The sequence below is a fragment of the Vulpes vulpes genome, chromosome 8, assembly GCF_048418805.1.
Source record: "Vulpes vulpes isolate BD-2025 chromosome 8, VulVul3, whole genome shotgun sequence".
Taxonomy (NCBI): Eukaryota; Metazoa; Chordata; class Mammalia; order Carnivora; family Canidae; genus Vulpes; species Vulpes vulpes.
In genome coordinates this window covers 110,390,614-110,415,783 of record NC_132787.1, presented here as the reverse complement: position 1 = coordinate 110,415,783, position 25,170 = coordinate 110,390,614, and the positions used below count along the sequence as shown (strand labels likewise).

The following is a 25,170-nucleotide window of genomic DNA, read 5'->3' as shown; positions in this document are numbered from 1 at the left end:
ACGTGTCTCGCGGTTAAAGGACAGTGGCAGGAAAGCAGGCACCAGTCTCGGAAATTCAGAAAGGAGCACCAGGGAAGGCTCCTCTGTTAGAAAACCTGTTTCGGTGAGAAAGAACAAGGGGCAGCCCAGGGAGGCTCAGTGGTTAGGGCTGCCTTGGGCGCAGGGCGTGACCCCGGGGTCCCGGGATCGAGTCCCACATCCCTGCATGGAGCCTGCTTCTCCCTCTGCCTGTGTCTCTGCCTCTCTCTGGGTCTCTCATGAATAAATAAGTAAAATCTTTAGAAAAAGAGAGAAAGAGAAAGAAAAAAAAAACCCTACAGTGAAGTAACACCTTCAAAGCAAGGTTCAGCCGAGGAATGCTCAAATTAAAGCATTTCCTGTACGGTTAAGAGGACGAGTCTCACTCGTGATTACGTGGTATTTACCTGCATTTCGTGCAGCCCAAGCCCGGCCAGCAGTGGCGGGAAGACGCCACCCCTGAAGGCTCACGTACGTGCTGACTGCTCCATATGAGCCCGGGGAATAAGACGTTTCTGTGACAATTTTTCTTTGGCTTAAATTTGTAAGACTTAATGGGATGTAGGTAAAGCAGAGCGCACATTTTTAGAAAATCCCTGGGAAAAAGACTACGGGAGCCCGTGCGAACGCAGCCCCGTCCCGTGTGACGCAGAGTCACCCCCTCGCCACGGCTCGGCCCACACGGAGGCCCGGGCACCCAGCTCACCGCCTGTGCCTGCGGCCCCTACAGCCCGACCCGAGGGCGCAGTGTCCCGGAGGCGAACAGGATGTCCCCACGGACCGGGTGCCCGCCACCCACGCTGGTGGGCGAGTCTCCTCCCCTCAGCTCGCAGATTAAGATGAAATTAGCTTAAAATGCTAACCTGCCCTCCAGACACACCCCGACCACGTCCACCAGCCCCCGCCCGCCGGGGCGCCTTGGCCGGTCGGGTGGGCCTGGAGAGCCAGCCCGCTCGGGGACTGGGTCCTTGAAACGAAGGTAGAATTCACAGGCCGTGCTGGCGGCTCTGAAATCTAGAGGGGAGAAGAATTCTCCTTTTTTGGTGGTGAAGATGTGCACGTGGGAGCAGGACGTGGGCAGGGCCAGGGCGGCAGCCTGGAGGGAGGGCGGAGGAGCCACGCGGCCTGCAGGCCTCCCCAGGGCACCCCGGCCCGGCCCCCGGCCCCCGACCCCCCGGCCGCAGCCCCCTCTGCCCTCCGCCCTCCCTCCAGCCTGGAGCCGCGGAGGCCCAGGTCTCAGCTAGTCAAGCTTGTTGGGGATTTTTGTCACCTGCACAGGTTCTATAAATCCTCGGAGGGGCCCTTTATTCTATTTTATTAACAGAAATCCTGACAACCGGGATCCCCGCCGCGACTCCCGGGGCTGGTGTCAAACACAGCGGCCTCCTTCCTCTCCGGCTCGGCGCGCTCCACCCCCGCCTCTGCCGGGGACCCGGTACCCCCGTTCTCCTGCCCGTCATCTTCTTATCAGCGCGAGACGTTCCCTCACCCAGGTCACTTACTGCAACTTATGAGGACACGATCGGTCTGTGTGACAGTCGCCTGCCTCTCCTGGGGGGGGGGTCTCGGCTGTGGGAGAAGCTCGCGATAACTGGGCTTTGATAAAACAGACGTTCACCTTTCCCTCGAATCACGCGAGCTCGGAGGGAGCAGTCTAGGGCGGGTGCGGAAGCCCCACGTGCCCCCGGGACTCCGGGCCTGCACAGCACGTGTAAGCCACACGTCAGGAAGGCTGCTGGAGGCCTGCCCTCGTCCTCACATTCCAGCCAGCGGGGAGCAGGAAGGGGCTGGGGACATCCAGGCCCCCTGTGCATGGCCCTGCTGGGGCTTCATCGCACGGCCACTCTCGGGATCAAGCAAGCGGGGAAATCGGACCTTGATATCAGGGTGTGTCCAGCTACGAGTGTGCAGCTCGACCACTAGCAGGAAGGGGCAAAGGGCTACTGGGCAAGACAGACCAAAATCAAGGTCTCTGAGCTTGTCCCGGGGGGACAGTAAGAGCCCGGGGAGGCCGGAGGCGGGGAGGCGCGAGGGAGCCCCGAGCCCAGCGTCTTGGAGCGGCCGTGTGCTGTGCTGTGTTCAGCGTGGGGCTGACGCGCCGCCGGGCTGAGACCAGGACAAAACGGCGAGGACCCCAGTCCCGTATTTGGGATTTGCGAGCCACCCTGTGGGCAGCAACGGGTCCCCCTCCCTCCCCGGCCGTCTCCCCTCCTGTCAAACCCGCCCAGCAAGTCCCACAGCCCCAGCCCTGACCCCCAGCCTCCGCGTCCCTCCCCGACCCCGGTGCTCAGGGACACCAGACCGTGCGTCCAGGCCGGAAACGGAAACTGCTCTCGCCCCCGTCCCTCACCCCTGCGCCAGTTCCTGGGTGGGCAGCGCCGCTCCCGCTCGGGTGCTGTCCCTCGGCCATGGGGGCACCTGCAGCCCACGGCCGCTGAGACCTGAGGGCCTGTCAGGGGGCCGCGGCCCGACGCCGGAGACAGTCTGACCTGGACTCTTGCTGGACCCTCCCCAGCCCCAACGTACTGATCCCTGCTTCCCCCCGCCCCGCGCCCCTGGTTTCCGAGAAGCCGGCATTCTGAGTCCCTCCCGGCCAACCCATTACTTCTCCGCGTCCTCTGTGGGTCCCTCGGCAGTTCCCTCCGTGGGTCTGCCCGTGGTCTCCTTCTTGGGTCCCTCCCTGGGTCCCTCCGTGGGTCTCTCCTTGGGTCCCTCCGTGGGTCCCTCTGAGCTCCTGCCCCACATGTGCTGAGGTTCCCCGGGCTCCACCCTGGACTGTATGCTGGATCCCCACCAGGTCCCGGGAAGGTCTCCTCCAGGGCTGCGGCCCCTCAGCCCCCTCCCTGGGGCTCCTGCAGCGCGTGCTCCCCCGGGCCCTGAGGCTCTCCCTTCATCCCTCCACCCACCTGGCTGTCCCTGCTGGGCGGCCCGCACCCCACCCACACCCCTGACGCCGGCCCAGCTCCCCTCGCTCCTTCACTGTGTCACAGGCTGTCGGAGTAACTGGGTGCTCGTGTGATCGGGACCGTGTGCACCTCACCCGATACACGGCCCCCCTGGGAGGCCCCGGCCGCAGCAGACACCAGCCGGTGCTCCCTGCACCCCAACCTCCTCCTGGGTGTCCCTGGCGCTGCCCGCCTGACTGCCGGTCTCCTTGGGCCCCCACCTGCCCCTCGGCCACCCTCCATCAGCCCCTGACCCACTATGCCCGTAATGGGTGTTCTCCTGGTGTGGTGTGTGTGCATGTGCTTGTGTCTATGCGCCGTGTGTGTTGTGCGTGTGCACATACTCAGAGGTGGGACCAGGGAGTCCTTAGGGCCGACGCCTCAGAGATAAACGTGGTGACCCAGAGGGGGGTGGATGCGGAAGAAAGATGCTCCCTGGGAGGGTGCTAGAGGCCAGGGCCCTGAGAGCACCCGGAGGGCAGGGCCTGAGCAGGCAGAGCCTGGAGCCTGCAGGCCACAGGGGGCAGGAGAGAGGCCCTCAGCACCTGCCAGCTGGCTCCCCGAGGCCTGCAGGGCCCCCTGCTTCCTGCTTTGGCCCTGAGCCTCCTCCACCAAGAACAACCCGTTTTGGGGCTTTGGAGGCGGGAAGGGAGGCAGGGCTGGGCCGCCGTCCCGGGCCTGGACATTGACTGGGGGATGAGGCGAGGAGGGCCAGAGGGTCGGGAAGGAGGGTGGGGGCCAAGAGTCGCTAGGAGAGCACGAATGTGAGCTGCTGTGGCGTGTGCACGTGTGCTCACAGACACCCCCACGCCCCGTTCTGTAGAGACTGTTCCAGGAGGCCTACTTCCCTGGATGCCAGCCTGGAGAGTCGGTCTGGGCCCGGGCAGGGTCGCCTGCAGGAAGGCCCCGGCACCAGGGGCAGCGTGGCTCCTCCCAGCAGGGCTGCCAGCCCTCGTCTCTGGCAGGAAGCGTGTTCTGGAGGAGGAACGGTTGAGCCGTGAGTGAGCAAGCTGGCCAAGCCGACCTCCGCTGGCGTCCTGGAGGGCAGCAGGGCCAGCATTTGGCCCTACCTCTGCTGCAGAGGTGAGCGGACCAGGCCCTGCAGGGGAGCGCAGGAGAGGAATAGGGAACCGCCCCCCAGGTTTGCCAAGAACCACATCTCACTGGGGCTTCCCAGAGCTCGGGAGGTGGGCCCCACCACCCAGCTATGCAGAGGGAGCTGGGGTGCAGCTCGGGGCTCCCGGTGGGGGCCTCACAGCACAAGCAGCTCCTTAGCGTCCTGGCTGGAAGCTGAACCGAGTTCCTAGCTCCGGGGCCTGGGGCCTGTGCATCCCAGAACATGTGACACGTGTCCTCGGCGAGTCTGTGCATGTGGATCCAGTGGGGAGGCAGGATGTGTGTGGGGTGGGCAGCCATGCTCGGGGGGCGGCGCTGGGGCTCAGCAACTCTTGCCTGGGAGATGCACGGTCCCCTCCAGGGCCTCCCCCCCCAGGGCCTTCCCCCCAAGGGCCTTCCCTCCCAGGGCCTCCCCCCAGTGTCTCCCCACACAGGGCCTCCCCCCCAGGGTCTCCCCCTAGGGTATCCCCCCCAGGGCCTCCCCACCCCAGGACCTCCCCCACAGGGTCTCCCCACTAGGGCCTCCCCACCCCAGGACCTCCCCCACAGGGCCTCCCCTCCAGGGCCTCCCCACCCCAGGGTCTCCCCACCCAGGGCCTCCACCCCAGGGTCTCCCCCCAGGACCTCCCCCCAGGGTCTCCCCCCCTAGGGCCTCCCCACCCCAGGACCTCCCCCACAGGGTCTCCCCTCCAGGGCCTCCCCTCCAGGGCCTCCCCACCCCAGGGTCTCCCCCCCAGGGTCTCCCCCCCAGGGCCTCCCCCCCAGGGCCTCTCCCCCCAGGGCCTCCCCTCCAGGGCCTCCCCACCCCAGGGCCTTCCCCTGCAGGCCACGCAAGCCGAGGAGAGGCAGGCTAGTCTGCGTGCTTCTTTCCGAGCTGCTCAGGCCGCCCGGGTTTGTCTGCAAGCTGCAGCCGGCGGCCAGCCTCCACCGTCTGACCCGCAGCTTCCACTGCCAAGTCGCCTCTCAGACCGTCACACGTCACCCCAGCTACATCACACACCGTGTGTCAGACTCTAGTCAAATGCCCAGTCACCGTTAGACAAATACTGATGACATTGGTAAGTTAGGGCCTCTGCCAAACAGTGCTCATTGCCATGATTAACCAGCCGATTTGGCGCCTAAAACTCATCCCAAAAGCAGTTCAAGGAAGCTAAATGATGCACGAAAATTCAATGACACGTCTTCATAACTTAAATTTCAGGGAGTAAATTAGGTCGTGTGTTCCCTGATTGTTATCTGTTACCTCCCGTTCTGACGACGTGCGCTCCCTTCGGTACAAAACCAGAAAACTCAAGGCCACGTTTCTTGAAACAGAGGAGCCGTCAGCCGAACCTGGGGCCCAGATGCCTGTGCCCCCCCGACCGCTGCACGCCTGCCGCCTCGCCCACACTGCTCTCTCCTGATTGCTGCTCCAGGCTGCTGGGCTTCACTTTTATTTTTTTTTTTTAAGATTTTATTTATTTATTCATGAGAGGCACAGAGAGGCAGAGACACAGGCAGAGGGAGAAGCAGGCTCCATGCAGGGAGCCCGATGTGGGACTCGATCCCGGGGCCCAGGGGTCACATCCTGGGCTGAAGGTGGCACTAAACTGCTGAACCCCCCAGGCATCCTTTTATGTATGTATGTATGTATGTATGTATGTATTTATTTATTTATTTTTAAGCAGCTCCACCTCAGTGTGGAGCCCAGCGTGGGGCTCAGACTCAGGATGGTGAGATCACGACCTGAACGGAGATCAGGAGTCAGACACTCAACCGACTGAGCCACCCACCCGGGTGCCTCTAACTTGTTTTAAACGAGAGACATGGAGACGCCCGGGTGGCTCAGCCATTGAACGTCTGCCTTGGGCCCAGGGCAGTCCTGGGATCGAGTCCCACGTCGGGCTCCCTGCATGGAGCCTGCTTCTCTCTCTGCCCGTGTGTCTGCCTCTCTCTGTGTGTCTCTCATGAATAAATAAATAAAATCTTAAAAGAGAGAGAGAGAGAGAGAGAGAGAGAGAGATGTGAAGGTGCAGAGAGCAGGCCCAGCAGACTGTCCCCGGGGCTCAGATGGAGAGGACGGCCTGATGGAGGAGGAGGACACCTGCCTTTCCCTCCCTGGGGCAGAAAGTGCCAGAGTCCCACATAAGGGTCCCCCCCCCCCACTGCCATGCATCCACGCAGAACTTCCCGTGGAAATAGAGGAAGGATGCAGGCGCTCCTGGCTCCCAGGGGGAAGGAGCAGGGCCAGGGGCTGGGAGCTCAGCCACCAGTCCAGACCCGCAGACTGGTCTGCGGTGGCCCCGCATTCCCTCCAGTGAGTCCTTCCCCACTGAGGCGAGGTCCAAGGTCAGGCTTTCACGACATGCAAACCTTGTCCCGGGGAGACGTGGCTGTGGCGTGAGTTGGTGAGGACACGGTCCACTGGCAGATACCTCCTTTTATTTCACGGGTGTGAAAATAATAAGGCTTTTCAAAATTGCTCTAATTTCCTTGAAAAACCCTAGAGTTGGAGATGATATCAGTAGAGGGATTAATAAGGACAATAAAGCATATTTTGTAGACCAAGGTAAAGAAATAAAAACCGGGGCGTGCGAGGAAGGCGGAGAGACTCGGGCAGGAATGGCTGCGCACGGAAGGTAATGAACATATGGAATAAATGAAGAGACAAGGCAAATGTAGCAAAAAATTAATTCAAGCCCCTGACTTATTTCTAGGGAGGGGAGGCGTGGCGACAGATGGTAAAACATCAGGAACGGAGGATTAAGATAAATTTTAAGAGGACAGGTGTGCAGGACGGAGTGGCCTTTTCTGATTCTGAGATGCTCCCCTTACTCATATTTCACCGCCGGCTGCATCCCCAGGCACAGCCCCCGAAGGTCCCCGGTCCAACGCGCCCCGACGCACGTGCGATATGTCTTGTCTCTGCTACAGCCGTGAACTTTAATCCAATCTGAGGAAGATGTATGGCTCCCTCTCGTCTTTTCAGCGCGGATGTTCGGGGTTCTCAATTCACGGAGGAACTCCTCATTTACGGGCCCCCGCTAGCATGGCTGGGCTGTGATCAAGAATCCGAACGACGTGTCTGAGAAGTCCGTGGGGCAAGACCTGGACGCATCTGACTGTGTACAGAGGCAATAATAATCGTGCTGCACAGCCAAGAATATCACGGCGAAATTAAGGGACACATGGCGAATGACGAATCTTTGCTACACAAAACGGATCGACATCCCTAAAAAAAAAAAAAAAAAAAGAAGAAGAAGAAGAAGAAGAAATCCAACAAAGAAATAAGAAATAGCACAGATAAAGAACAGAACGTTAGCAGGGAATTTAAAATACAAATGGTCAATAAATACGTGAACGTTCCCCGTTTCATTAGAAATATAATTCACGTTAAAAGTTGTACAGTGTATCCATCCAATTGATAGAGATGCAAATAAATGCAAATGAGTATTTGGGAAGAAGTGAAAAATATAATTCTCTCCTGTACTAGTGGTAAGAGTGTAAGTGAGGATAGCCTGTCTGGATGCTAATTTGGCTTTTTTTTTTTTTTTTTTAAATCAAGAGTCATGTGAATACCAGTACTTTCTTGCCTAGAAACATCACCCGGAAGAATGTGCCCTAAGTTAACAGCGAACGCACCCCCAAAGATATACACGCGGGGTGGCTTACTGCACCACACTCCTAATGTCTGCCAGGTTGGTTAACCATTGATTCACCAATATTTGTTAAGCGCCTATTACGTGCTACAGAGTATTCCGTGCTCTGGAGATAGAGCGGCGAGACCCTGGCAAAGCCGAGTCCTGCTGGGGCTCCTGTTTTGGCCCAGGACACCGACGAGAAGCAATTAAGCCCATCATAAACCATCAGCTAGCCGACATGCCATGAAGGAAAATGCAAAAAGGACAAGACATTGAGAGTGTGGTTCTCAGCAGAAATACTGAGCAGCCACTGAAATAATGTCATAGGGAACATTTAATAACGACGTGGAAAATAGTCCAGGATATCTTAAAATATGAAAGGATACTGGAAAGAAAAAAAAAAAAAAAAAAAGGAGAAGATGAAAGAAAGAAAGAAAGAAAAAAATTATAGGTTTGCATTAAAACAGCCAGAGATGCTCAGTCCAGGCGCAGGGACAGGTGCGCTCGCCGCAGGGCTCACATAGGGTAGAGAGCTACGGATGATTTCTGTTTCTTTTTAAGCTACTGCTTGCGTTTTCCAAAATCTTTGCTTGGTCGCGGACTTTTCCAGCGGTACGTGCTCCTTTGGTGGTAGACGTGTTTCCCACGTCACATGGAATTTTACTAGGGGTGCAAAAGACAAGCACAAAGAAGCCCTGAGTTTTCTTCATGAATCCCAATAAGCTCCCTACTCGGTGGCGTCTGTGCACGCGACACCTGGAGGAGCGCCAGGGGCCGGGTGCCGGGGGCTGCAGGGAGGACCCCTAGCACCCCCTCTGTCTGTGGGGGGCTCAGCATTCCCTCCAGGTGTGGGGGAGCCCCCGGGAACTATAGGGTGCAGCTCGGCCCTGCACCTGTGCGTGTGGGTGGGGGCCCGGCCTCCAAGGTGACCACGACCTGGGTCCCGGGGACACCTCAACTGGGGACATCTAGAGAGCTCTGCCTTGAGGGTGGTGGAGAGTCTTCATCCAAACGGGCCGGCGGCTTTCAGGCCGTGGAGAAGTGCGACCCACCGAGGACGGTGTCGACGGAGACCGGAGGCGCTTTTCACGCGGCAAACAGGCAGCGGCCCCCGAGTCCTAAGAAGAGGACTAGAGACCCACTCCCGAAGCGAGAGGCAGCGACAATACCCTGAGGCCTCCGGTCGCCCCGAGGACAGGCTGTTGGCATCCACGACCCGGTTTACCTCCCAAACACCACCACGTTGTCTGCCCTGGACGGACGAAAGGGTCCAGAGAGCCCCCAGCCCGGGATCCTCTGCCCACACGCGTGGCCGGGTCGCTTGGAGCCCTGGAGAGGCTCTGGGGCTGGGCTCGCGGGAGAACGGGTCGGAGGGCGGCGGGGGGGGGGGGCTCCCCCCAGTTATAGGTAGGCCCCGGGACTGTTTATCTTGTACTTTTGGTTCCCATGGGTTGGATTTGGGGTTTAAACCTCGGTGACAGCCTGTCAGGGCTCAGGATGAGGCGATGGGAACCGGCTCTGAGGCCCAGCGACACTGGCCGTGTGCATAGAAGGAAGCATCCAGAAAACACTCCCCCGCCCCCGCCGTCCCCTGCTGATGCCTCTACCAGGATTGCCACTGTGTCCCCTGCAGGGCCCCCAGCGCCTTGGGAAACGGGGCCTCTGCAGCTACAGAGTGACCCCGTCAGCCCCACAGACCCTGGACGGAAAGACAGGACTGTAGGCTCCAAAGCCGGGGCTGAGGGGTGGGGGGAGCTCCCTGCAGGGGACATGGGTGCTGCAGACACGCACGGCCGTCCGTGGGCAGGAGCGGGGGTAGGGGCAGGACCAGGACAGGGTGTGGGCCCCTCCCCACAGAGCTGAGAGCCCCCACCCCTCCTCCCTGCGACCCTGGGGACTCAAGTGTGGGCTCTGCAGCTGGAGGGGCGCCCCGCTGTCCAGAAGCGCCCATGGGATTGGCTCCCCGCTCTGGGCACGGCCTGCTTCCCCCTCGGCCCTGACCGCTGCCCTAGAGAGCCCCCGCCTGGACTCTGCCCAAGCCCTCTCCCCAGCTGCCCCCCGAGCCCCGACCCTGCCCTTGCTGTACATGAGCCCGGGGCACTCACTGCTTGCAGGGAGCCCCCCTCACTCCTCAGAGCACCCCCTGAGGAGGAGGGGAGCGGGACCCAGAGTGGCCGCCCTGTCTGTCCGACACGGCAGAGCCAGAGGAGGCCGACCCCGGGTCTAGCATGGCCTGACTCTGTGCACTTGGCACGGTGCCCCCACCCCCACCCCGCCCCCTCCAGGGCGCCCCCCAGTCCCCCTGCAGCCGGGCTCGGCAGGAGTGAGCCCCACCTGCCCCCAGCACGGGGCGCCCGTCCCGGGTCACAGCCCCCCCCTCCAGGGTAACAACCGCCCTGAGCCTGCCGTCCTGCTGCCCGGGCCGTCCACAGCCCAGCGCCGTCGCGGGCAGGCACCCCCTAGGACGACTGCCCGGTCCCTGGGACCCTCCTAGGACACGGCGCCCAGCCAGCCCTGCCCCCCACCCCCGTGTGCGCCCGCAGCCCACACGCCCTGCACCACCGCGTCGTGCCAGCACCGTCCCTGCGCGCGGACCCTGGGACTGTGCGCCGTCGGAAGGTTCCCGATCCACCACGGGGAGCACGACGGTAACCGCTGCGTGGGCTGCTGCGACCTCTTGGGGGACAGCGGTGCTGAGCGCTGCAACGGACACCGACCTGCCAGCACCGTCAAGGTCAAACGGTCACTTCCAAATTGAGTCAACAACCTGACGCGGAACGAGCCTGCACGGAAAACAGAGATGCTGACGACGTTGGTTGGTTCCGACCCACAGAGACTATCTACGAACCATGGTGGGAAGTGGTCGGTCCCGTGGCTGGAATCATAGAAACACACTGAGGTTCCTCTGGATGCACCGTGGAGCCCAGCAGTGAGGCGGGTGCCCATCCTGGTGATCGCTGCCGGGGCACCGGCGCAGAGCAAGCCGCATCTGGGCACACGGCGGTCCACGTGGCGGTCCACGCGGCGGTCCACACGGGAGGTCCACACGGGGATCCACTGAGTGGTCCACACGGGGATCCACGGGGCAGTCCACATGGGGATCCACAGAGGGCGGTCCACAGGGAATCTACGTGGCAGTCCATGTGGGGATCCACACGGGGTGGTCCACATGGGGAGGATCCATGCTGTGGTCCACACGGGGCGGTCCATGCAGGGATCCACACGGTGGTCCACACGGGGATCCATGGGGTAGTCCACACGGGGATCCACATAGGGCGGTCCACATGGGGATCCACACCTGGTGGTCCATGCAGGGATCCACACGGGGTGATCCACACAGGGATCCATGAGGTGGTTCACGCGGGGATCCACGTGGCGGTTCACACAGTGATGCTCACAGCAGCCCACACAGGGATCCACGGGGCAGTCCACATGGGGATCCACACCTGGTGGTCCATGTGGGGATCCACGCAGGGATCCACACAAGGATCCACACAGGACGGTCCACACAGGGATCCACATGGTGGTCCACATGGGGCAGTCCACATGCACATGGTGGTCCACACGGGGTCTGTCTAGTGTGTTGCCACCGGCAGGCGCTTGTGTCGGAGCACGAACACACAGGCACAGAGTCCAGGACCAGAGCCGAGCCGGGTGGTCATCCCCACGCAGCGCGGGAGGACTGTGGCTGGTGGCCGTGACCAGGCCGGCCGGGGCTCCAGCCCAACTCTCAGGGCCACAGGACAGGACGTGTCGAGGGACAGGTGACCACATGGATGACAGCACCCAGTCTAGCGGGGAAGCCGCCACCACTGACATGTGTGCGCCTGTTTATGACGCTTCGGCCTTCCTGGTCTGCCGCGAGCCACGCCAACCCCCGTGGACCTGAGCGTCGCCCGTCTGAGGAGTTGACCCGCATCCACGGACACACCGAAGCCCCGACACCTGTGCGAGGGGCCCTCCCTGCTTGGAACCAGAGCCTTTGCAAATGTGGTCCAGACGCGGGGGCCCACGTCCAATGGGGACTCTTCAGAGGCAGTTGTGCAAGGCAGAGGCAGCTGGCAGGGAGGGGGGCACGGGACACACACGTGCCCACGCACACAGCTCACGCCCACGCTCACCCACAGGCCCTCACTCACATCTGCCCTCCCTGCCCCTCTGAAGCAGTCACAAGGGGCAGATCTGAAGGAGTCACCTGCCCCCGCTCCAGAGCCCACCCAGGCCCCTCAGCTCCCTCCCGGTGGTGATTTTGGGGGTTTCACCTCATTTCAGGTAGGAATGGCCACCCTGCCCTCGGGGCTCCGTGGGCTGCCCCCAGCCCCGCATCGCACAGGCCTCGGGATGCGCCCGGCCTGGGGCGTCGTGGGCAGCAGTGGGTACCCCAGAGCTGCGTCCTGGACCCTGTGCACCAGGGGCTGCAGGTTCCCACGCCCGCCCGCCACTGGGGAGGAGCCCCCGGCGGCCTCACGGCCGCGCCCCAGCGGGAGGACCAGCACCCTCCTGCCTCCTCGGGTGGAGGTCCCACCCGCTCCTCCCCGGCCGGGGCGGCTACAGTGGCCGCTGGACTTGGGCAGCAGCCGATAGGACTCTCGCTCACCGGGCTGGCGGGAAGCTGGATGTGCAGGTGGGAACCGGGCTCCAGGTCGCTTCCTATTCTGTGAAAGCTGCACGGAAACGGGTCTCCGTCTGTGAAGCCCCCACGTCTCCACGGGGCTGCTCGCGGTGAGCCACCGTGGGCTCCTGAGGCCCCAGCCGCGCAGGCCGGGAGATGGGGGCCGCAGCTCCCCAGGACGGTGGCTCGGACTTGGCCGCCTCACCCTGGGCCGGGCTATGGGGTGGCCTGCCCTGTGCCCTACTGGCCGGGTCGGCCCGGCTGTGCCCTGCCCCCTGGCTGCGGTCCGGGGACCACAGGGCCGTCGCTGTGATGGGCAGGACGGGGGCGTCCAGTGAGTCGAGGGAGTGTGCGGGCGACACCGGAGATCTCAGGAGCCTAAAAAACGGAGCCTTTACAGGAGCACGATCTGGGTCGCCCTGGATCGTTCATGACCCCGGCTGCGGCCATGGGCTGCAGACACTCATCCGTCCTCCAGGAGGGGGTAATCAGCCCTGAGGGCTGGGCTCACCATTCTCTCCCCTCTCTCGGGGCATCTGATTATTTGGACAAGTGCCCCCAAGTCCAGATCGTCTTCAAGTTGTAACTCGAGGACCCTCCGAGCAGCTTCCTAGGAGATCCTAGGAGGGGGTCGGCCCAGCACTGCCGGCCCCCACGTGAGGACCCGAGGTCACGCGGCTCCCCTCCACCTGCACCCACCCCACTTCCTGCCTCTGGGGCCTGGGCTCCTGCAGAAGGGAGCTGCCTCCGCACCTCGAGTCCGGCCCTGGGGCCCTGGGTCGCCGTTCCCGCCCTTGGACACCCTGTGCCACACGGTCCTTTGGGGGCGTCTGCCTGAGGCTCTGGGTTCATCCCAGCGGCCCACACCCCGAGGTTCCGGGCTCGTGTGAGCTCCCACCCCTCACTGGGTGCTCCGTGACCGGCCCCTCACTGGGTGCTCCGCCCTCCCGGCGCATCTGCAGCCTCATGCAAGGTTCATATGAAGCCTGGTATACGTTAGCGGCTGCGCAGATGGAAAAGTCGGAACACAGACTGCGGCAGGGCGGGGACGGAGGGGCGGTTTGCACGGGGCCGCAGTAGCCGTGGGGCAAGCAGGGGGAGGCCCAGCGCCCACAGGTCAGGCCCAGGGACGCGGACATCTCGGCCTCGTGAGCGTCTCCACGTCCGCGGCAGCCCTGCCACGTGGCCAGCGGCCCGGGTCCGAAGGCCTCTGCAGTCGGCGCCCCCGTCCCCCCGACGGCGGCCTGCGTCAGCGCTGCTCCCAGGACAACTTTCCCTCGGTGCCAGCCGGGTCCCCGCCCCCCAGCTGCGTGGGTTCCCCAGGGCACAGAATCAGCCCCGAGCTCCCGTCTATACTCCCGAGGCCGTTTATACCCGCCCCCCGCCTGCCGCGCTCACTGCCCCATGTCACCGCCCCCGACGTCGCCGGCCAGCCCGAGAGCCCAGGGTGCTCGCACGGTGTCCGAGGCGTCAGGGACCACATGGCAAGTCCCCGTCTCGTGGAGTCCGTGACGCACAACAGAAGCCAGAAGAAGAGGAGGCCTGCACTGCTTGTTCCAAGGTGATGCGTGCCGTGGAGACACAGAGGAGGTGAGGACGGGAGGTGCACAGGGTGGTGGGGGAAGAGAGCCAGGGTGTCAGGGGGTCCCCATCAGGGTGGACACCAGCCGTCTCCTGGGGGATGCTTGCAGAGGCGGGGGACAGGGCCACGGAGATGTCAGGGGCGGGGGCTCCGGCCAGGCAGCCAGGCACGCGGACGCCCCGAAGGTGGGCCACGCCCGACAAGGTGGGGGAGCAGCCAGGGAGTCAGGGCACCAGCCTGGAGGTGGGGTCAGGGGAGCGACCGGAGCCAGAGCACAGGGGTCCTGGCCACTCGTGAGTTTAGGTTGTTCAGAGTGAAATGAAGACCACGTAAGGACGTTGGGCAGAGGTGTGAATTGGACCTGGCTTATGTTTTAGGGAGAGCTCTCCGACGGCGGTGAGGAGGGGAGGGCGCGGCCGGAGGGGAGGTGGCACGGGCGGCGGTGGGGCCGGGCCATGCAGAGACGTGGGCCAGCAGGAGCCCCTCCTGCCCAGGTCAGAGAAGGGGCCGAGCCTCCTGAACGACGAAACAGCCACGTCCGAGGGAGGGGGCACGAGGGTGGAGGAGCGCTCAGGGAGGCAGGGGGACGGTCAGCCCAGATGCCCCACAGCGTCCAGCGCTCCGGGGGACGTGCTCAGTAGACTCAGAGAGCAGATGGGGTTCAGGACACGGGTGAGCCAGGGAAGGGCCCGTAGCCCCCGTCGGAGAAACACCGCAAGCAGGCAGACGGCAAGAGGCCAGGCGAGGCTGTGGGGAGCCAAGGAACGGGCAGCGAGGGGGGTAAACCAAGGCAGCCTGGGCCGGCTGTGCCCTGGGAGGCCGATGTGCACATGCGGATGGTCGTCCGGGTCACCATCATGTGCGTCGGCAGAGGGGAGGTGCCAGCGCCCAACGGCAGGTGTCCCGGGACCTGACATCACATCGGGCCGGGCCGGAGCTGGGAGCACAGATCGCGCTGTGACAGCCCGTGAGGACCCGGGGCAGCCGGCGCAGCACCTTCGTCGGGGGAGCGTGAGCACATCCAGCCTCAGGGGCGCTGGCCGGGCCACAGAGCAGAGCCTGAGCTCGGACGCAGGCCTCCAGCCACCACGGAAGCCGCGGCTCTGACCTCAGCCTGGCAGCCAGACCGGACGGGCTGTGCTCCCCCGGCATCCCGGTCGCCCGGGAGCCTGCGGCCCAAAGGAGAAACGCGCCCCGTGGGCTCCGGGGGGCCTGGGGACCCCCTGGGACTCAAAACTGCTGCCGGCCCACGTCCTTGGGGCCGTCTAGACCACCGCTGGCTCATCACGTTTCCTTCTGGGTCACATTGGACCTGACGGGACGCTGGCCGCTCACCAGCATCCGGGAGGACGCAGGCGACAAGGCGAGGCGGATACCTCTGCGTGATCGTAAGGTGCGGAGATTTTTGACCTCTCTCCCATCATCGTCCTTCGGCTTTGTCCGCACCCACCCCACCTTCTGCTGGGCAGGAAGCTGCAGCTCCCTCCCGACTCGCCGCCGTGGAGGTGATCATCCTCTGAGCAATCAATGCCGGGCAACGGCCCAGGTGCACGACCGCTCGGTCTAGGACCATTCCTCCGCGGAGAGCCCGGGACGCGATTTTAAATAAATGTGCAGATTTAGGGAAAGGACAAATATCAAGTAAATCTTGTCTATAATGGCCCATCAGGTAATGCTGGTGAAGATTAGCTGCTGGAGCCTGTGAATCTCAGAACATACAAATCACCTGCTTTTGACAGGCAACACATATACATTTTGTTTAAGAGCAAAATGTCAGGAAATTCATTTCTGGAGATCTACAAGGAGTCATGCACATCAACATGCTGCCACCGCCGTCATAAATTTGGGGACGTGAAATGCAGATCATGTCTTTGAATTTTTCACACCCTCATCAGCAGCCTCCAAGACTCACAACCGGGGAAGTCCTCCCCGTCGACTCCTGCAGCTTCCCCTGGAAGCGATTCCCACCGCGGGGCCCTCTGTGCCCGACCCCGGGCTCCGGGAACGGGATGGGAATAGGGAACACGGAGCTGCTGGTGTGAGAGGAGGGGGCAGGCCATGAACTGCAGCGCCCTCGCATGTGCCCATCACCTTCCGTGGGGCGGGAGCCACCCCGGAGCACGGTTACGCGAGTGCGTCTGCATCGGCCACCTTACCGCGTGCACAGGGGGGAGGCCTGGGAAAATGCGGGCAGGCATCATTTCATCAACCACCCAAGCTCACGCATCCAGATATTTGAACCTAAATCCATATGGATAATGTCCATCCTCCACTTAAAATTCGGGATAGTTGCTAATTCTTATGTTTAAGACTGAAATCCCTGACATCTGCCCCCCAACGCCTTGGGCTTCCCCCTCTTTCTTCGGGGAAGAGAAAAGATGAAGGATCTACAGAAAGGCTTGTGAGGGACCCTCTAATGGGTTAACAGGGGACGCGTTCACTTTTGAACAACAGACGTTTCTACGAGTTGCTAATGGAAGTTACATTAATTGGAGCACGGGCCGGCGCCCCGGGGGTTTGTTGACTCGCTCCTTTGGTTTGCGCTCGTCCGACCTTCAGGAAGCACAGACGCTCTTCATCCCCCGTCCTTCCATTTACTCGTTTAACGAACGTCTCTCGCTACTATTGCTAATGACGACGGTAGCGGTGGCTGTCATTAGGGAATTCTTGGAATGTGCCAGACACCGTGCTGGCAATTTCACGCAGGCCGTCTCCCGCCAGCCCGCCAGGCTGCAGACGGTGTCCGTCCCATGTTCCACATGAGGAAACCTGCGGTCAGACCTGCCAGCCGCAGCCGGCCAGCCGTGGGGAGGTCACCCCGCGAGAGGTCCGCCCGGCTGAGCCCTGTGGGGACGCAGAGACGACACGAGCTGGGGCAGATGGAGGCCACTGTCCTGCAAAGTCAAGGCGTCCGGGATGTGTCAGTGCCTGGCCCTGGCTGAGGCCGTGAGGGAGGGGTTGGACGTGAGACGGACGGAGCCTGCGGCCGAGGCGTGGAGGCCCAGGGAGAATGACCGAAACAGGCGAGCGCAGTACGCGTAGGACATTCAGGTCTACGAGTTCATCCCGACAACGTCCTCGGAGCACAAAGATGGGTCCGCACGGGGTGTTTTCACCAGCGAAGACGACCCCCGGCCGAACCGTCTGATCACAGGAGAAGATTCCCATAAATTACAGCAGATTCATGGAAGAGGCTGAGGTACAGCCCAGGGCCCCGGCGAGGAGGGTGCCCCGATGAAACAAGCCGGCAGCGGCCGGAGAGGTGGGAGGAGGCCCGGAAGAGCGGGAGATGAGGACATGCGGGGGTCACTGCGGGTGACGGGCAGGCCCGTCGGAGATGGGGTGCTGTCTTTAGGGTCATCCGGGACGTCCGTGGGCTCCGCAGCGTGCAGCAGCGAGCTGGGCAGGGAGGAGGGCCACGAGCCAGACTAGGTGGGAGGGGAGGAAGCAGGGGGAGAGCGCAGGGGCCTTTCGGGAAGAGAGGACGGCATCACCTGGGGCCCGGGAGCCAGGGCCAGTCCTGATTCTGAGATGCTGCTCCTGTGGGGACGCGAGCACATGGAGGCCGTCCTGGGAAGGGGCCCAGGGGAAAGGTGGTGAGATGTGAGGGGGCAGGGTGGCACCTGGGAGAGGGCAGCAGGGGGAGAGAGGGCCGGCCAGACAGGGGGCCCGCCCAGAGCAGAGAGGGACAACCCCCCCGCCTCGACCTCACAAACCCACACGCCCACTTCCTCCCGTATTTCTGATGAGGTCATTTGGTGTCGAGTCTGAACGATCCGCAGCTGACCGCCCCTGGCTGGTGTTCCTCTGACCGTGGAAGCCCCCAGGCTGGTCCCCACAGGATCCACCAGGGACAAGGCCCCTGCCCCCCACTCCCGACACAGAACCGTGATCCTCGGGTGAGCGTGCAGCACGCGGAGGCTCTGCGACAGGGAGAGCAGGAGCTCACGGGCAGCAGAGCCCACGGGGGATCGCAGGGAAAGTCCCTTCGCTGGGGGAGGACAAGAGCATGGGACCCACGTCAGTACATCAGCAGAGCAAACAGGGACAAACTGTTTACATCCAAGGAGATGATGTTCTTTAGGAGCCAAACTCCAGAGAAAATGGAAGTCTTAAAATACACTATTCCAACCTAAAACATAAGCCTGTGATTTAGGCGACCCAGGGTGAGCCTCAGAATCATTCTGGGATGCTCGTTTTGTGGGATTGGTGGACAGACACACCCCGTGAGAACCCCCCTTCTGGAGTGAGGATGGACCGTGCCCCGGTGGTGGTGCAGCTTCTGTGATCACAGCACCTGTGTGACACTCCTTCCTGCTGCAGACACTCTGCAGGTGACCCTGCCGGCTTCATAAAGTGTGGGGAGTGCCCGTGTCGCAAGGAGCCGCCAAGGACCTTTAGGAGCTGCGGATGACCTCTACAACCTACGCTGACCTCTGGGGACTGCAGACGACCTCCAGAAGCTGTGGATAATCCCCAGGAACTGTGGATGACCTCTAGAAGCTACGATGACCTCCAGTACCTGTGGATGACCCTTACAAGCTATGATGACCTCTAGGAGCAATGGATGACCTCTAGGAGCTGTGGATGACACGTAGAAGCTGTGGATGACCTCTGGGAGCTATGGATGACACCTAGGAGCTCTGGATGACCTCCAGGTGCTATGGATGACACCTAGGAACTATAGATAACCCCTAGAAGCTACGATGACCTCCAGCACCTGTGGAAGACCCTTACAAATTATGATGACTTCTAGGAGCCATATGGTGGTCTCTGGGAGCTGCAGACGACTTCTAGGAGCTATGGATGACCCCCAGGAGCTATGGATGTCCTCTAGGAGCTATGGATGACCCCTAGGATCTATGGATGACCCTCAGGAGCTATGGATGACCCCCAAGAGCTATGGATAACCTCTAAGAGCTATGGATGACCCCCAGGAGCTATGGATGACCCCCAGGAGCTATGGATGACCCCTAGGATCTATGGATGACCCCCTAGGAGCTTTGGATGACCTCTAGGAGCTATGGATGACCCCCAGGATCTATAGATGACCTCTAGGATCTATGGATGATGCCTAGGAGCTGTGGATAACCTCTAGGATCTGTGGATGATGCCTAGGAGCTGTGGATGACCTCCAGGAGCTGTGGATGATGCCTAGGAGCTGTGGATGACCTCCAGGAGCTATGGATGATGCCTAGGAGCTATGGATGACCTCCAGGAGCTATAGATAACCCCTAGAAGCTACGATGACCTCCAGCACCCGTTGAAGACCCTTACAAGCTATGATGACCTCTAGGAGCTATGGTGGTCTCTGGGAGCTGCAGACTACTTCTAGGAACTATGGATGATGCCTAGGAGCTATGGATGTCCTCTAGAAGCTATGGATGACCCTCAGGAGCTATGGATGACCTCTAGGATCTATGGATGACCTGTAGGAGCTATGGATGACCCCTAGGAGCTATGGATGACCCCCAGGAGCTATGGATGACCCCCAGGAGCTATGGATGATCTCCAGGAGCTATGGATGACCCCCAGGAGCTATGGATGACCCCCAGGAGCTATGGATGATCTCCAGGAGCTATGGATGACCCCCAGGAGCTATGGATGACCCCCAGGAGCTATGGATGATCTCCAGGAGCTATGGATGACCCTCAGGAGCTATGGATGACCCCCAGGAGCTATGGATGACTCCCAGGAGCTATGGATGACCTCCAGGAGCTATGGATGACCCCCAGGAGCTATGGATGACCCCCAGGAGCTATGGATGATCTCCAGGAGCTATGGATGACCCCCAGGAGCTATGGATGATCTCCAGGAGCTATGGATGACCCCCAGGAGCTATCATGACCCCCTAGGAGCTATCATGACCTCCAGGAGTGGATGACCCTTACAAGCTATGATGGCGTCTGGGAGCTGTGGATGACCTCTGGGAGCAGAGGGTGGCTTCTAGCTGAGAGGAAGAGGATGGCCTGCTGGTCCTACAAACACAAAGAAAGGAATTCTGCTGACACTGAGTGAGCTGGGAAGTAGACTCTCCCACGGTGGAACATCCAAGGGAAAGGCAGCCTGGCCAGATCTCCACTGCAGCTCGTGAGACCCTGAGCAGGAGACACGGCTAAGATCTATGGACACCGTGAGACAATAAATATGTGTTGTTTGAAGCCACTAACTGTGTGGTGATTTGTTAGACTGCAGTAGTGTGTGAAGGTTCTCCAGAGAAACAGACCCAGGAGGAGGTGTGTGCGTGTGTGTGTGTGTGTGTGTGTGTAGAGAAAGATTTGTTATCAGGAATCGACTCACAAGGTTTTGGAAGATGCGGCGTCCCAGACCTGCAGTCAGCAAGCTGGGGCCCCCAGAGAGCCCATCGTGTGGTTCTCGTCTGCACTCGTGTGAGCAGAAGACAGTGGCCCACCTTGAAGACAGGCGGGCAGAGACGCACCCCTTCCCCCCAGCGCTGGACCAGTGTTTCATCGTCTTGGGGTCGTCAGCAGGTCGGAGGAGGTCCGCCCACACCGGGGAGGGCCCCCCGCGTTACTAGTCTGGCCTCCGATGTTAATCTCCTCCAGAAACGCCCTCATAGATGCATCCAGGGAGATGTTTGGCCCGACACCCAGCACCTGGGCCCATGAGGCCGCACGGTCGGCCACCTCAGGCAGGTAAGTGGTACAGCTGAGAAGGGCCCTAGCAGGTGTCCTCACCCTCTGCCTCCCATCCGACCCCGCACCCCTGATGCACAGGGGGCTTACGCCCCTGCCAGGCTGCCTGGTCCAGTCCGGGGCCACCCCCTCGTCCTGCCCTGCTGTGCTGAGAAGGCCGTCCCGCTTTCTCCCTCTGTAGATGGGGACAGCCTGTCTGCAGGACTCACTGTTCCCTGTGGCCGTATAGCGACCGCACAGCACACGGGGTCCCTCGCGGCGTGAGGCTGGTTTGCGATTACAGCTCCTCCGGCCGCTGTTCCAGTCCAAATCCCAGGGGCTCCTGTCGGAGAGTAAAGAGAAGCCAATGAGCCCTTTAGACAAAGTCTGCATCTGCACCTGTGTCTGGTGGTCTTCCAGGCGGGCACAGCGCATGCCGACCCTGGAGATGGCACGCCGGGGTCTGGGGTCGCCTGAGCAAGGGGTCCCACTCCGGGCAGTGCAGGGACCGTCCAGGCTGCTTCCGGTGTATTCCACGATCACTGTCGGGATGCGTCCCCTCCCTCTCTGTGGCCTGGATCCCGCCGTACACCAGCGACAGGAAGGCGCTAGATCATCGGGACCATCACTCTGCAAGGGCGGATTTGACCCCGGAGCCTGGAGCTGACCCCGGAGCCTGTTAGGTCTTTACCTCTGGTCCCACCATCTCAGGAAACACCACTTCTCCCACGAGGCCTTCCTGCCCCACGGCAGGGCTTGCCTCCTGCTTCCCGACTACCAACTGTCGCACCGATGTCACACCTTCCACCGGGCCCCTTGCCTGCCAGCAGCACCCCTGGCTCAGGCATAAAGACCCCTCCCCCTCCCGTGTACGCGCCCTCCCAGGGCATGTCACCCCACTCTGTGGTCAACTGCATCATCATCCGTGTTATTTATGCCCACTGTTCCTCCTGGAAGCCGGGTCCGGTGGCGGTTAGCGGTTTGGGTAGGAGAGTGCCCCTAACCTGACGCAGGGCGTCTTAAGCGCCCCTTCTGAGGACGGCATAGGTCTGCTGTCTGTGTGGCAACAACACTTAAATTAACACGTCCACTGGGGTCGGAGCCTACGAGTGGGTGGGGGCACCGTCCAGGGCTGGTCAGGGCCCTACACAGGGCGGAGGCTTCACCAGAGCCCCAGAGCCCCGTGAGACCCATCTCCACAGAAGTGGGAGAAAGGAATTACCCCCTAAACACACGTCATGTAAAATTGATGTCACATGATTTCACAGGTGATGCCAGCCACGAGGGGCTGGGGCAGGCGTGGCTGGGGGGAGATGGGGCTGGGGTGTTGGGGGCTAGGGGCAGGGGCTGGGGCACTGGGGGCTGTGGCAGGTGGGGCTAGGGTGCTGGCCACTGGGGGCCAGGGGCTGGTGGCAGGGGGCTGGGGGCAGGTGAGGCTGGGGCAGGTGGGGCTGGGGGGCAGGTGGGGCTGGGGCAGGTGGGGCTGGGGCGGGTGGGCTGGGGCCGTGGAGCCCCTCGTGAGCTCTCCCGGAAGCACTGCCCCTTCCCGAGCTCTGACAGCTGCGCCGTTGCTCACCGCTCACATCTTTGCACTCGGATATGGTCCCTGGGGGCCAGACACAGGACGCCTGCGCCATCCAGACTGGCCCCAGGAGCCCAGGAGGCACGTCTCCAGGCCCGTGGTCCTTGGGCCCACCCATCACTGCCTCCGCTCCACCCGCTGTGGGCGCACCTTCCGTCTCCCCCCAGGCGGGGCGGGCAGGCATGAGCCGGGGCCACTGAGCAGCCGGCCGGCGTCCAGCGGAGGTCCGGCCCCGACGTGACGGCCAGGTCTGTCCGCCGGCAGGCCCCCTCCTCTGCGTGCTGTCCTCTGCGTTCCCACCTTTACCGCGAACGCTGCTTTCGCCTCGGGCAGCAAGTATTTAATTCAAGCCCCTTGGGATTAGCCCAGCGACTCTTTCTACCGTTAAAGCAAAGGCTTAAACTCCAGCGAAGGGGTCGCTGTGTGGCCGGGGCCGTGAGCGCAGCCCAAGGACCCTGAGTGCCTCCCCGGTGGCTCCGGTCGCGCAGAGCCACCTGCGGCAGTGGGCGCCGGAGGCGGCACCTTAGAGGCTGCTGGCGCGGGGCCGGCCAGCCTCCCGGGGGGACAGGGGCCAGGCGTCACCGGGTGCCTGTGCACAAGGCTTGGGCACCCCACCCGCGCGGTCCACCGGCCTCTGCTCAACTGGCTGTCACCCTCCTGGGTGCCTCTGTCCACGGGGACTCGCTCCTGGCACTCTGGTGACCTTTCCCCACCTTCACGACGAGCCCGATCCTCCTGGCCAGCCCTGCGGAGCCCGATGCCCAGACTGCCCGGCCTCCCCAGAACCGCAGCTCCTGCAGCTGCCAACCCAGCACGACTTGATGACGTCCACCGAGAGGCGACACAAGGGCCGTGCTGACAGCACCGGATGAACCTGTGGGTGTCTGTGCAGGACGACCGCGACGACTCACACCCCCTCACCTTTCACGCCGGCCCCCGCGTCACTCAGAGGCTCCACGCTCTCCGCAAGGCCACCCCCGGCTCCCCGATGCTAGAGACGCGCATTGCCCTGGGGGTGCAGCCTGTCCCACTCCCCAGACTTCACAGTCAAGGCCCGGCCCCCAGCACCTGCGCCTGTGACAGTGGGGTCGGGAGATTAAGGTTTGGGGGGTTCCTAGGGGGGCCCTGATCCTGTACCCTCCGTGTCCTTGTAAGAGGGATGGGCACACGGGCCTGCCAGAGGGACCGCGCGGGCTCGCAGGAGGGAGGCCTCAGCCCCCAGCCCATGCGGGACACCTGTCGACCGCCCACCTGCGGGAGTCGCTTGGTGGCCCCGGGAACCTGGAAGGCAGCCCGGCCGATCCTCATCGCGTCCCTTCCCGCAGTGTGTGGATGAGGCTGGACTCCCCCCCACCCCCGCAAGTCAATGCAGGAGGCGCCGCTTCCGCTTCACCGCTGCTGCATGAGGGTGGTGCACGATCCCCCGGCCTGCACATTCTCTTCCTTCTGCCTTCTAGAACTAATGAAATAGCCGCAGCTTTTCCTGCTGGTGCCCCGGGGGCCTGGGCAGGTCTGCGGGGCCCCCACCCCGTAGGGACTCGAGTGCCCGGCCGGCTCCTCTGCATACGTTGGGCTCCACCGCGCACAGAGCACCACAGGGCTGTGCCGAGGCCCCTCCCACGGGTCCTCAACCTGCCCCTCCTGCCCGTCCTCCCGCATCACTCTGGGGCCAGGGTGGCTCACTCTTCCTGACGTGGCTCACGGGCTGGCGCCTTGGAACCCATCCGCAGGCACCCACACCCCGGGGTGACCAGAGTGTCCTCTGGTGCCGCTGCTTCGGCGGCTGCCGTGTTCTGGGCGCTCGAATGTTTGTGGAGCACGTTGCCTTGACAACCACTGAGGACCGTGTGCTCCCTGGTCTGACCTCAGATGAGAGGATGGAGGAAGGGTTGCAGGTGCCAAGGGCTCCCCTGAAACACCTCCCACCGAAATCCTTTTTATTTTTAAGGTTTTTATTTATTCATGAGAGACACAGAGAGAGGCAGAGACACAGGCAGAGGGAGAAGCAGGCTCCATGCAGGGAGCCCCATGCAGGACTCGATCCCGGGACCCCAGGATCACGCCCTGAGCCCAAGGCAGGTGCCCAACCATGGAGCCACCCGGGCGTCCCTGAAATCCTTTCCAATACAGGTCGGAGCAGTTCTGCCCTTGAGAGGGGAGCAGCCTGGGCTCTCCCAGCGGGTAGCGCAGCCCCTTTCTCAGCCGACAGGAGCCACCTCCTGGGTCACCCATCCTTGTGGCTCCGAGCTCCTGCTGCCTGAGGTCACAGCGTCGACAGAAGGATGGACCTTGAAGCCCTGCTGGAGGCGGCCAGAGCTCTGGGGACTCGACCCCTGCGTGTTTGAACCCTCCTTCCCAGACCCAGGTCTGTCCACCAGGAGGAAAGTGACGTCCACCTGCGGGACCCACACTCCTCTTCCTACCGACAGACGCCGTGAGCTCCCCTCCCAGGCGGGACGAGCGTGAGCACCAGTGAGCGGCCTCGACCATGTCCCTTGGCCCACGGCTGCCGCTGGGGACACGGAGAGACAAGGCCGTCGGCGTGGGCAGGACACACAGCGGAGATGCTCTGTGGTCCAGACCTTCTGATTCGAGCAGGCGCACAGTCACCGCGTGGACGCGCAGCGCAGGCCCTTGAGACCCCGTCCTCCGGCCGGGCCCGCGGTGAAAGCAGGACTCCTTGGCTCACCTCCCGCACGTGGGTCCCATGGGACGGATTATGTAAGAGAAGCAGGGAAGAGGGGAGGACGGCCACAAAGTGAGGCGCTGCGGGGAAGTCCCACGGAGTCTGGTCACAGCTCGTCTCTGTGGCGACGGGGCTCCGAGGGCCGGGCCGGGGCCGCGGTGAGGGGGGGCGCCCAGAAATAGGCTCCGGGGCCCAGCTCCACCCGAGCCCGGCTTCATCCGCCTTCCACATTTCCTCCCTTCACGTACCGGAAGCAGAGCTGCTTTCTTGGGCTTTGGGGGAGCAGGGGTCCCTGTTCCAGCAGGTTCCCCTCCCCGTGGCGTGCCCCCTGCCCATCAGGACACTTGGCGGCCGCAGGGCATCCTCCGGGACAG

At 62.4% G+C, this 25,170-nt stretch overlaps 1 long non-coding RNA gene across 2 annotated transcripts; it reads right to left on the bottom strand.

The window, feature by feature from the left end:
* Positions 1–6,520: 6,520 nt before the first annotated feature.
* On the bottom strand, positions 6,521–23,888 carry LOC140600043 (uncharacterized). 2 transcript variants are annotated; one of them, XR_012003266.1, is made up of 3 exons: positions 23,794–23,882; positions 20,759–20,871; positions 6,521–7,290 (listed from the first exon to the last, which is right to left on the bottom strand). It is a non-coding gene; the product is annotated as an uncharacterized lncRNA (long non-coding RNA). The 2 variants fall into 2 exon arrangements; XR_012003265.1 differs by lacking the exon at positions 6,521–7,290 and having other exon boundaries at positions 15,534–20,871; positions 23,794–23,888.
* Positions 23,889–25,170: the final 1,282 nt, after the last annotated feature.